The sequence below is a fragment of the Scyliorhinus canicula genome, chromosome 16 (assembly GCF_902713615.1).
Source record: "Scyliorhinus canicula chromosome 16, sScyCan1.1, whole genome shotgun sequence".
In the NCBI taxonomy this organism is placed as follows: Eukaryota; Metazoa; Chordata; class Chondrichthyes; order Carcharhiniformes; family Scyliorhinidae; genus Scyliorhinus; species Scyliorhinus canicula.
In genome coordinates this window covers 83,923,894-83,935,205 of record NC_052161.1, presented here as the reverse complement: position 1 = coordinate 83,935,205, position 11,312 = coordinate 83,923,894, and positions in this window count along the sequence as shown.

Genomic DNA, 11,312 nt, shown 5'->3' with positions numbered 1-11,312 from the left:
CCGACTGCTCACTCACCAATTTTTCCTTAATCAATTTAAGTGATCCTCTTATCTCATGACCATAAATTAGTTCAAAAGGACTGAATTTGGTTGACTCATTAGGTGCATCCCTAATTGTAAACAGTACGAATGAATTCCTTTATCCCAATCCTCTGAAAAATCTTGACAATACCCCCTCAACATTGTCTTTAATGTCTGGTGCCACCTTTCTAACGTTCCCTGTGATTCTGGATGGTACGCAGTTGATTTAAATTGTTTTATTCCTAAGCTATCCACAACTTCCTTGAATAACCTTGAGGTAAAATTCGATCCTTGATCCGATTGTACTTTTGTGGGTAGTTAAGAATTTAAGTAACTCCTCCACAATCTTTTTAGCTGTAATATTACGTACTGGAATGGCCTCTGGAAATCTAGTAGACACATCCATTATCGTCAAAAGATATTCATTCACACTTTTTCTTTTCAGAAGTGGTCCTACGCAATCAATTAGGACCCTTGTAAAGTTTCCTCAAATGCCGGAATGAGTATTAAGGGCGCTGGTTTTATCACTGCTTGAGGTTTCCCTATCACTTGACATGTGTGACATGATTGAGAAAACTTAAATACATCTTTATGTAGTCCAGGCCAATAAAAGTGTTTCTAGATTTTAGCTTGAGTTTTCCTTGTTCCCACTGGTATCTCATGTGCAACTCGAACCACCTCGTTTCTATACCCTACCGGCAATACTACTTGATGAACTTCTGCCCACTTTTCATCCGCCTGTATATGTACAGGTCTCCATTTTCTCATCAAGACATCACTTTTACGGTAATAATACTCTGGTATACACTCAGATTCCTCTTCCGTGTATGCTTTCTGATACATCTGTTTTATTTCTATATCTTTCTGTTGCAACTCCGCCAATTTTCCTGAACTATAAATATCCGTCTCATCCTCCACCTGTTCTTGTTCTTTTCCAACCATCTGCTCAAAAATCGTTTCTGATAATTGAACTTCAACATCATCTTCACTCTTCAATTTCATCTCTTGTCTTAACCTGTGACTTTGTGACCTTGTTACCACACAATCTGGAAAAATCCCAGGATATTCGTCCTTCAACACTTCAGTTGTCTGATTTTCCACTGGCTTATCAACCACAGTAGGCATCACGCCCACTTGCGATCCAGCTATATCATTACCCAAGATAAACTGTATTCCTGGACAAGATAGTTTCTGTATTACTCCTACTACCACTTCACCACTCTTCACTGGACTTTCCAACCTTATCTTATATAATGGAACACTACTCCTCTCACCCTGAATTCCACATATTACCACCTTTTTTGGCAATATTCTTCCCAAACTACATAAGTCCTCATCTCTTACCATTAAAGATTGATTAGCCCCCGTATCTCTTAAAATTGTGACTTCTTTACCTGCACCTCCTGATACATGAATAAACTTTACTCACACAAGTAATTTTAAAAAAAACAAGCTAGGTGAACTTAAAGCCAGACACACTTTTCAAAGAGAACTAAGAGACTGCTGTGTGCTCTGTTTCACGGAGACATGGCTCACTACTGCTTCACCAGACTGTGCCCTACAACCAGAGGGCTTGTCAATCCACTGAATGGACCGTACGGCGGCCTCAGGCAAGGCAAGTGAGGTGGGGGCTGATTCCTAATCAACACCTCCTGGTGCCTAGATGCAGCAACACTGGCAAGTTTCTGCTCCCCGGACCTCGGATACCTGACGCTAAAATGCCGCCCCTTCTACGATCATCCTCAACACCGGTGCCCCACAAGGCTGTGTCCTCAGCCCCCACTATACTCCTTATTCACCTATGACTGTGTGGCCAAATTCCCCTCCAACTCGATTTTCAAATTTGCTGATGACACCACTCCAGTAGGTCCGATTTCAAACAATGACGAGACAGAGTACAGGAATGAGATGGAGAATCTGGTGAACTGGTGCGATGACAATAATCTCTCCCTCAATGTCAACAAAACAAAGGAGATTTGTCATCGACTTCGGAAAGCATAGGGGAGAACATGCCCCTGTCTACATCAATGGGAATGAAGTAGAAAGGGTCGAGAGTTTCAAGTTTTTAGGTGTACAGATCACCAACAGCCTGTCCTGGTCCCCCCTTGCCAAAACTATAGTTAAGAAAACCCACCAATGACTCTACTTTCTCAGAAGACTGAGGAAATTTGGCATGTCAGCTGCGACCCTCACTAACTTCTACAGACGCACCATAGAAAGCATTCTTTCTGGTTGTATCACAGCTTGGTATGGATCCTGCTCTGCCCAAGACCGCAGGAAACTACAAAAGGTCGTGAATGTAGCCCAGTCCATCACACAAACCAGCCTCCCATCCATTGACTCTATCTATAATTCCCGCTGCCTCAGAAAGTCAGCCAGCATAATTAAGGATCCCACGCACCCCAGACATACTCTCGACCACCTTCGTCTGTCAGGAAAAAGATACCAAAGTTTGAGGTTACGTACCAACCGACTCAAGAACAGCTTCTTCCCTACTGAGTTTTGAATGGGCCTACTTCGTATTATGTTGATCTTTTCTCTACACCCTGGCTATAACTAATATTATATTCTGCAGTCTCTCCTTCCTTCACTATGTACGGTATGCATTGTTTGTACAGCATGCAAGAAACAATACTTTTCACTGTATACTAATACATGCAACAATAATAAATCAAATCAAATCATATCAAAGACATCTGGCACCTTCTTATCAATCATCTCTTGATCAGGCTGTACAATCTTTTGAACCTCCTTCACTTCACTTGGGCTTTCCTTTACTACTTTAACAAATCCCACTGGCTTATCCTGTTTTACCACATCAGCCTTCCCAGTGCTTTTCTTCAACCACCAACACTGTGACTTTACATGGCCTAGTTTATTACAGTGAAAACATTTGAAATTTTGCATGTCTCTTCCACTCTCCTGGATCTCTTTTTTAATGTGAGGTACACTCTCCTTATTATCTCCCATCAGATCTGCTTTACCTCTACCACTTGAGTATTTCCCTTTTCCCCAGTTTCTATCCCTCACAGGCTGAAACTGATGTCGGAATCCAAGCTTTGATTTATGAACTAATTCATAATCATCTACCATTTCTGCTGTTAATCTCGCAGTTTTAACCCTCTGTTCTTCCACATGAGATCTCACTACGTCAGGAATTGAATTTTTAAACTCCTCCAAAAGTATAATTTCTCTGAGAGCTTCATACGTTTGGTCTATTTTCAAAGGTCTTATCCACCTATCAATATTATTCTGCGCCTTTCAAACACCATGTATGTTTGACCAAATTATTTCCTTAAATTTCTAAACCTTTGTCTGTCGGCTTCAGGCACTAGTTCATATGCACCTAAGATGGATTTTGTCACCTCCTCATACGTCCCAGATACCTCCTCCAGTAGTGATGCAAACACTTCACTAGCTCTACCTACCAGCTTTGTTTGAATCAGTAATACCCACATGTCCTGTGGCCATTTCATTTGTTTAGCTACCTTCTCAAATGAAATGAAAAAGGCTTTTACCTCCTTCTCGTCAAACCTTGGCAATGCATTACATATTTAAATAGAACCCCATCAAGCCTTCAACTTTGACGCTCTTTCTCACTATCCTCATCACTATCATCCAACTGTACGTTTCCCTTTACATCTGCTAATTTTAACTGACTGCCATGTTTCATGGTCATTTTCTGAAATTCAAACTCTCTCTCTTGATCTTTTTACCTGTTCTGTATCTCCCTTTCTCTTTCTTTTTACACCTTTTAACACCTTAGCAACCATCAATTCAAATACAACCCCCAAAGAATACAACACTAAGGGTTCCTTAATAACTTCCCAAACAACATCCAGAAGACAAAGAAACACTTTTTAACAGAAGCACATCAGGTTTACATTCACTACTGAGAACATTTATAATTGAGAATTCACCAAATGTCAAGAGATAGTCTTTTCATGGCAGAGAGAACAACCGTACACCTGCTCTGTCTGGCTTCAGCTCCAACACTGAAAACAAAACTAAAACACACCCTGCAGCAAACAGCCTAAAACAAAAGTAAAAAGTTGACAGACAGCTCCAGCCACACTCTGACATCACTGATAAACACCCATTTCTTAAAGCACATTTCTTAAACACCCATTTCTCACTACTGACCTTCTGAGAGTACGGCACTCCCTCAGTACTGACCCCCTGATAGTGCAGCACTCCCTCAGTACTGACCCTCTGACAGTGCAGCATTCCCTCAGTACTGACCCTCTGACAGTGCTGCATTCTCTCAGTACTGACCCTCCGACAGTGCAGCACGCCCTCAGTACTGACCCTCAGTGCAGCACTCCCTCTGTACTGACCCTCTGAGAGAGCAGCATTCCCTCTGTACTGACCCTCTGACAGTGCAGCAATCCGTCAGTACTTACTCTCTGACAATGCAGCATTCCTTCTGTACTGACCCTCTGAGAGCACAGCATTCCCTCTGTACTGACCCTCTGACAGCGCAGCATTCCCTCTGTACTGACCCTCTGACAGCGCAGCATTCCCTCTGTACTGACCCTCTGACAGTGCGGCACTCCCTCAGTACTGACCCTCTGACAGCGCAGCATTCCCTCAGTACTGACCCTCTGACAGCGCAGCATTCCCTCAGTACTGACCCTCTGACAGTGCGGCGCCCCCTCAGTACTGATCCTCTGACAGTGCGGCACTCACTCAGTACTGATCCTCGGACAGTGCCGCACTCCCTCAGTACTGACCCTCTGACAGTGCCGCACTCCCTCAGTACTGACCCTCTGACAGTGCAGCATTCCCCAGTATTGACCCTTGGACAGTGCAGCGCTCCCTCAGTACTGATCCTCTGACAGTGCGGCGCTCCCTCAGCACTGATCCTCTGACAGTGCAGCCCTCCCTCAGTACTGATCCTCTGACAGTGCAGCACTCCCTCACTACTGATTCTGTGACAGTGCAGTACTCCCTCATTACTGATCCTCTGACAGTGCAGCATTCCCTCAGTACTGACCCTCTGACAGCGCAGCATTCCCTCAGTACTGACCCTCTGACAGTGCGGCGCCCCCTCAGTACTGATCCTCTGACAGTGCGGCACTCACTCAGTACTGATCCTCGGACAGTGCCGCACTCCCTCAGTACTGGCCCTCTGACAGTGCAGCATTCCCCAGTATTGACCCTTGGACAGTGCAGCGCTCCCTCAGTACTGATCCTGTGACAATGCGGCGCTCCCTCAGCACTGATCCTCTGACAGTGCAGCCCTCCCTCAGTACTGATCCTCTGACAGTGCAGCACTCCCTCACTACTGATTCTGTGACAGTGCAGTACTCCCTCAGTACTGATCCTCTGACAGTGCAGCACTCCCTCAGTACTGACCCTCTGACAGTGCAGCACTCCCTCAGTACTGACCCTCTGACAGTGCGGCGCTCCCTCAGTACTGACCCTCCGACAGTGCGGCGCTCCCTCAGTACTGATCCTCTGACAGTGCAGCACTCCCTCAGTACTGACCCTCTGACAGTGCGGCACTCCCTCAGCACTGATCCTCGGACAGTGCAGCACGCCCTCAGTATTGACCCTCTGATGGATCTCTGTGTCTATTTGGAACCCTGGATATGCATTATCCCTTCTTAATTCCCAAATAACAGAAATTCTGCCTGTGTTTTTTGGCAAAGTTTCGTTGAACTTTATTGTCAGCTTTAGTGTCTACTGGTAAACTTTTGGTTACAATACAAACTTAGGCCAGATTGATTGTCCGTAGCGAATACAGTGGTTGAGTTTAAAATACAATAACAGATCGTGGTTATTTCTTTAAATCATGATTCACAGTACAAAATTACTGATTGATTTGAACAAAAGAAAAATAGCGATTGAGCACAGCCAATGTAGAAACCGACTATTTTCAATACACCCAATAGGTAAAAGATAGCTATTTAGCGTAAATATTAAGCCCCAGTCTTTAAATACCCATTTTACATTCACTCATAACTTCAGGCCATCTCAAAACATACAGAGACATAAAACAGCATGAAACAGTATTATTGCATTATAGATTAAAACAGCACTTTTACTGAGCTACCAAATACACTTGCAAGACAGTTTGACACTATACTCGTGCTGTACCATTTATCACATCAAGGACATAGCTACACCATAGCAAAGACATAGTAATATGAATGCATCATTGTTCATAATATTGATAACAGCTAATTCAGCAGAAGACCAGTTTAAGGTGGTCGCAATAATAGCACAGAATCACATTCCATAACATGCACAAATATGCAGACATGAAACATTTAAAACTAATGCTGCACATTGAAGGTTGACCGTCAACTCAAGCTCGTTTGATTCTAACCCAAACCAATTAGGATTACATAGGGGTGTCGATAGATGTCTAAAGACTGATATGATTTTGTATAACCCTGAGGGTCCATACGACCATCTTTATTCATGAATCATCTATACTTTGACCTAAACTATTCGCTGTCTCTGTACTTTCACTTTTCCACTCTAACTCTTGAAGTAAATGCAAGCTGTTTTGCCGTAAGCAAGAAACCATTTCTGTATTATTTTAACAGTTAAATTGTGTACAAGTTGCTTCTCTTTAAGTCCTTTTTACTAGCCTGACTTATTAGAGAATAAGATTTAAGTGATTCTCAATTGTAATCAAATAGAGGCAATAAATGATTTTTATTTGCACCCGAGAAGTTTTAACTCAAATTTCTGCTGAGGTTTAGTGTTCGCAAGTGCCACTAAGTCCGCATGGTAGATCTCTACAGGCAAGCAGCAAAGACATAGCTTTCAGAACAAAATTAGATTGATTCCAGGAATGGATTTTTCCATCCCGACAACTGACTTTTAAGAAGATCATTATCTTAAAGTTCACCTTCTTTACAACTGTGATTGGCTTTGACTAATTTATAATTCCCTCAATTCAAATAAACTGTCTGTCTGTCACTTTAAGAGATAACTGTTTTGGTGTAATTTTCCAAACCCTGGCTTGCCAATCATGCCTCTAACATTAATTAGATTAACACAGTTTTCAAAAAGCCATTACGACGTTGACTGACTGTGACCATGGAAACGGACCTGCCCAGGCCTGGGAAGGCATCTGCATACAATGGAGTCTTTTGTCACTGGCCTTGGACTCTGGCCAGTCTCAGGCAACTTGCAAAATGTGAAAATTTAGAGTCTTATATGGTTAATTCCCAGCTAGTCAGCTTCCCTTACTCTCATGGTTAATATGATTTAGTCAATTACTCTTAATGATTTCTCAATTAAACCTTTTATCTATCTCATCTATAGCTAACCAGAAAAGCTGATTTCTATCACCCTCCGACATTGAGGCACTCCCTCAGTAATGACCCTCTGACAATGCGGCACTCCCTCAGTACTGACCCTCTGACAGTGCGGCACTCCCTCAGTACTGACCCTCTGACAGTGCGGCACTCCCTCAGCACTGATCCTCGGAGAGTGCAGCATTCCCTCAGTACTGACCCTCTGACAGTGTGGCACTCCCTCAGTATTGACCCTCCGACAGTGTGGCACTCCCTCAGTACTGACCCTCGGACAGTGCAACACTCCCTCAGTACTGACCCTCTGACAGTGCAACACTCCCTCAGTACTGACCCTCCGACAGTGCAGAACCCCCTCAGTACTGACTCTGTGACAGTGCAGCATTCCCTCAGTACTGACCCTCCGACAGTGCAGCACTCCCTCAGTATTGACCATCCAATAGTGCGGTACTCTCTCAGTACTGACCCTCTGACAGTGCAACACTCCCTCAGTACTGACCCTTCGACAGTGCAGCACCCTCTAAGTACTGACTCTGTGACAGTGCAGTACTCCCTCAGTACTGACCCTCCAACAGTGAAGCACTCCCTCAGTACTGACCCTCCAACAGTGAAGCACTCCCTCAGTACTGACCCTCTGACAGTGCAGTACTCCCTCAGTACTGACCCTCTGACAGTGCGGCACTCCCTCAGTACTGACCCTCTGACAGTGCGGCGCTCACTCAGTACTGACCCTCTGACCGTGCGGCACTGCCTCAGTACTGATCCTCTGTCAGTGCGGCACTCCCTCAGTACTGACCCTCTGACAGTGCGGTGCTCACTCAGTACTGATCCTCTGTCAGTGCGGCGCTCCCTCAGTACTGACCCTCTGACAGTGCGGCACTCCTTCAGTACTGACCCTCCGACAGTACAGTGCTTACTCCGAGATCGGGAGGGCTATAAACTGTGTTTAAATACCTATGGATCCATGATATTTGTTGAGACTATTGACACCAACAACAAGATTTATCAGTCATCGATAAAGTTGTGTTTAATATCGGAGTGGAATAAGCAATTTACAATTCTCAACATTCACAATTATTTCTGAAACGGATTGGATCTGATGTTAGTGGTGAACACACAGAAATCTGTCTGATATCGAGAGTCACATTAAGATTTCTTGGAGGTCTCTCTTCCCTGTGTCTGTCCCTAGGTCCCCTCGCCTTCAGTGTCGAATTAGTGTCCTATCGAGGCTCTTATTGGACAATCTATTGGTCTCCTTATTTAAGGAAAGATGAAAATGTGTCAGAAATAGTTTGGAGAAGGTGTAATTCCAGTAATGGGTGGCTTTTCTGATGAGGACAGATTGGAGAGGGTAGGTTTGTGTCTGAAGAGTAAGAGGCAACTTGACCGATACATAAGATGCTGAGGTGGGTATTGACGGGGAGTTTGTGGAGAGGATGTTTCCTTTCGTGGGAGAATTTAGAACTTGGGAATCATGGTTTAAAAATTAAGGGGCCACCTATTTCAAATGCAGATCCGGGGAATTTCCTCCACAGTGTTGGGAGGATCTGGAACTCTTCCTCAAGTGGCTGTGGAGGCGGAAGCTTTGATTTTTTTTTTAAAGGCAGTTTGATTGAAGGGAGAAAGGTACTGGAGGAGATGTTGATAGAGATGGAGATGGGATGGAAGGAGGTTGGTGTGAGGGACAGCGGAAACACCAGTTTGGAGAAGAGGGGCTGAAGGTCACGATTGTGTGCGGCTAATTTGGAGAGTTAAAATCAAACTGGTTCAGGATCAACAGAGCCAAAAGCTGGGGGTTAAACGGGATAAAGGTTACCAGAGTCACAGTTTATTTGTGTGTGTGTGAGAGAGACAGTATGATAGACAATGTGAGAAAGTGTGAGTGAGGTTTGTGTGTGTGAGTTAGTGTGTGTGAGTTAGTGTGTATATCTGAGTGAATGTGAGAGACAGTGGAGAATGTGAGTGTGTGTGTGTGTTAGTGTGTGTGAGTTAGTGTGTGAGTGTGAGTTAGTGTGTGTGAGTTAGTATGTGTGAGTGTGAGTTAGTGTGCGTGAGTTAGTGTGTGTGAGTTAGTGTGTATATCTGAGTGAATGTGAGAGACAGTGGAGAATGTGAGTGTGTGTGTGTGTTAGTGTGTGTGAGTTAGTGTGTGTGAGTTAGTGTGTGTGAGTGTGAGTTAGTGTGTGTGAGTTAGTGTGTGTGTGAGTTAGTGTGTGTATCTGAGTGAATGTGAGAGACAGTGGGGACTGTGAGTGTGTGTGAGTTAGTGTGTGTGAGTTAGTGTGTGAGTGTGAGTTAGTGTGTGTGAGTTAGTGTGTGTGAGTGTGAGTTAGTGTGTGTGAGTTAGTGTGTGTGAGTTTTGTCCCAGTCAGTTGCCATCAGCATGTCTACCTAGTCCCGATACCGGCCCCTCTGTGTGCGTGTGAGAGAGTGTGTGTGTGTGAGAGAGTGTGTGTGTGTGAGAGAGAGTGTGTGTGTGTGAGAATGAGTGTGTGTGTGAGAGAAAGAGTGTGTGTGAGAATGAGTGTGTATATGTGTGTGAGAGAGTGTGTGAGAGTGTGTGTGTGTGTGTGTGAGAGAATGAGTGTGTGTATGTGTGTGAGAGAGTATGTATGTATGTGAGAGTATGAAAGAGTGAGTGTGAGAATGATTGTGTGTCTGAGCTTGTGAGTGAGTGTGAGAGTGTGAGAGTGTGAGAGAGTATGACAGAGTGAATTTCACCTGAGGAAGGAGCAGTGCTCCGAAAGCTAGTGTTTGAAACGAACCTGTTGGACTTTAACCTGGTGTTGTAAGACTTCTTACTGTGCTCACCCCAGTCCAACGCCGGCATCTCCACATCAAGAGAGTGAATGTGAGTGATTGTGTATGTGCGCATGGGAGTGAGTGTGAGAGTGAGTGTGTGTGTGAGAGAATGAGTGTGAGAGTGATTGCCGTTGAGCTTCTGTGTGAGAGTGAGTGAATGTGTGTGTGTGAGAGTAGGAGAGAGTGAGTGTGAGGGAGTGTGAGAGTGAGTATGCGTCTGTATCAGAGTATGAGAGAGTGTGTGCATGAGCGTGTGAGCGAGTGTGTGATCTCAGTAAGTTGTCATGACCCTGTCTATCCAGTGTCGACACTCGGACACTCTGGTGTACACTCTGTGATTGTGTGTGAATGAGTGTGTTTACGTGCATTTGTGGTGAGCGATTGTGTATGTGAGAGTGAGTGTGTGTGTGTGAAAGAGACAGGGAGAATGTGTGCAACTGTGTACAACAGTGTGTGTGTGTTAGTGAGCGTGTGTGAGTGCATGTGAGTGTGTGAAAAAGACTGAGGGAGAGTGTGTGCAAGAGTGTGCGTGGAAGTGAGTGTATGTGAATGTGTTAAAGAGACAGAGAGAGTGTGTGAGTGAGTGTGTGTGAGTGAGTTAGTGTGTGTGTGTGTGTGTGAGTGAGTGTCTGTGTGAGTTAGTGAGTGTGTGTGAGTAAGCGTGTGTGAGTATGTTAAAGAGACTGAGAGAGTGTGTGCGAGAGTGTGTGTGTGTGAAAGAGACAGAGAGTGTTGAGTGAGTGTGTGTGTTAGTGAGTGTGATTCTGTAAGTATGAGTTAGTGTGAGTGTGTGTGTGTGAGTGAGTGTGTATTAGTGCGTGTGAGTTTGTGTGAGTGAGTGTGTGACTGAGTGTGCGTGAGTGAGTGTGTGTGAGTGAGAGTGTGTGAGTTAGTGAGTGAGTTTGACTTAGTGAGTGAGTGAATGTGTGTGAGCGAAAGAGTGTTTGTGAGTGAGTGTAAATGTGTGAGTGTGAATGGGTGAGTATGAGTGTGTGTGTAAGTGGGTGTGTGAGAGTTAGTGTGTGTGTGTAAATGAGTCTGAATGATTGTGAGTGAGTGAGTGTGAATGAGTGTTTGTGAGTGAGTGTTTGTGAATGAGTATGAATGTGTGAGTTAGTGAGTGTGAGTTTGGTCTCAGGCAGTTGCCAGAGTGTGTGTGGAAGTGAGTGTGTGAGTGTGTTAAAGAGACTGAGAGAGAGTGCGTGCGAGTGTGTG